General features: G+C 43.6%; 1 protein-coding gene across 2 annotated transcripts in view; it reads right to left on the reverse strand.

Annotated features, from left to right (window-relative positions):
- SMARCC1 (SWI/SNF related, matrix associated, actin dependent regulator of chromatin subfamily c member 1) overlaps positions 1 to 2,050 on the reverse strand; it is a 212,187-nt gene that overhangs the window by 145,168 nt on the left and 64,969 nt on the right. The window lies entirely within an intron of this gene.

Genomic DNA, 2,050 nt, shown 5'->3' on the forward strand with positions numbered 1-2,050 from the left:
TTTTAAGAGATGAGGTCTCACTATGTTGCCCTGACTGGAGTGCAATAGCTATTCACAGACATAATCATCATGCCATTAAGCCTCAAATTACTGGCCTCAAGCTATCCTCCCACCTCAGGCTCCTGAATAGCTGAGCCTACAGACACAACCACCACAGCAGATTTAATTACCTTATTAGTCTCTTTTTAAGAAGCATTTCTGACATTGCTGTGCATCTATTAATGTATAGTTTCTAAGTCATTAATTTTTGCTGTTTATTATTTACTTCCTTTTCCCTTTAAGTTTAATTTGCAGTAATTTTTCTAATTTCTTGAGAAAGATATTTACTGATTCCAGCCTTTATTATTTCCTAATACTTGCATTTAAAGCTATAAATGTCCCCCTTGGTATAGCTTCTACTGCATCCTACAAAACTTAACACTGTTGCACTGTATTATTTATTTTATTATTATTCACTTCCAAAGATTTTCATCCTTTTTTTAATTAAAAAAAAACAGAGGGTCAGGCACAATGACTCACATCTGTAATCTCAGAACTGTGGGAGGCTGAGGCAGGAGGACTGCTTGAACCCAGGAGGTCCAAACCAGCCTCGGCAACATAGTGAAACCTCATCTCTATTTGTAAAAAAATGTAAAAGTTAGTGGAACATGGTGGTGTGTACCCATAGTCCCAGCTCCTTAGAAGACTGAGGTGTGCCAGGCTAGGTGGCTCAGCCTGTAATCCCGCGCCTTTGGGAGGCTGAGGTGAGTGGACTGCCTGAGCCCGCGGGTTCGAGACCCACCTGGACAGCAAGACTTCATCTCTACAATAAATAAAAAAATCAACCGCGCATGGTAGCGCATGCCTGTAATTCTGGCTACTTGGAAGGCTGAGGCGAAAGGATCGCCGGAGCCCAGCAGATCGAGGCTGCGGTGGCTGAGAACGGCCACTGCACTCCAGTCTGGGCGACAGAGTGAGATTCCAACTCAAAAAAAAAAAAAGAAAGAAAGAAAGAAGACTGAGGTGTAAGGCTCACTTGAGCCAAGGAGGTCAAAGTTGTAGTGAGTCATGATCCTGACACCGCACACCAGCCTCAGCAAAACCAAGACTTCAACTCAAAAAAAAGTAGTCTCACCACACTGTCATCCAGGTACCACACAGTGGTACAATCACAGCTAACTGTAACCTCAAATTCCTGGGTTCAAGCAAGTCTCCTGTCTTAGCCTCCTGTGTAGCTAGAGGATTACGGCACATGACACCATGCCCAACTAAACATTTTTTTGGGAGAGATGGGATCTCACTCCATTGCCTAGGCTGATCTCAAATTCCTGGCCTCAAGCAATCTTTCCACCTTGGCCTCCCAAAGCACTGAGATTAAAAGCTTAAGCCACCTTGCCCAGGCAATTTTCAAGTCAATAGGATTATCTTGTTTTTGTTACTGACTTCTACCATAAGTGTACTGGTAAGGACAAAACACTCAGTACGGGGATAATCGGTTCCTCAAATCTGATATAATTTGGTTTCTCATGTAGATGACCCAGAGGGATATGTTACACTTACCCAAAGACTTGATTGTTACAATCTATAAAAAATCTGTTTCCCACTCTAAAGTAATTAGTTTATATTATATTTTCCAATTCAGTCCTTTAAAAGAATGTTAGCACAAGACAGTTTCTACAGATCTGACCAACTGGCCACTGAGAAAATCAACTTTCAGAATAGAAGAGCTGAAGATCAGAAACTAAAGCACTATAAATTCACTAAACAAATGTCCTGCCACTGGGCCCTGTTTAGACAGCCAGTGAACTATCTTCTTCCCCAGAGATGTCCCTCTGTCTTAAAGTGTTTCAAAATTTTCAGAACACGAAAAATATAGCACACAGGCTGGACTCGGTGGCTCAGCCTGTAACCCCAGCACTTTGGGAGGCCGAGGTGGGTGGATTGCCGAGGTGGGTGGATTGTCTGGGTGGGTCTTGAAAATTAGCCGGGCGTGGTAGCGCATGCCTGTAGTTCCAGCAACTTGGAAGGCTGAGGCGGAAGGATCGCCAGAGCCCAGCACGTTGAGGCTGCG

Source organism: Carlito syrichta, unplaced genomic scaffold (genome assembly GCF_000164805.1).
Source record: "Carlito syrichta isolate Samal-C Ts95f unplaced genomic scaffold, Tarsius_syrichta-2.0.1 Scaffold314290, whole genome shotgun sequence".
NCBI lineage: Eukaryota > Metazoa > Chordata > Mammalia > Primates > Tarsiidae > Carlito > Carlito syrichta.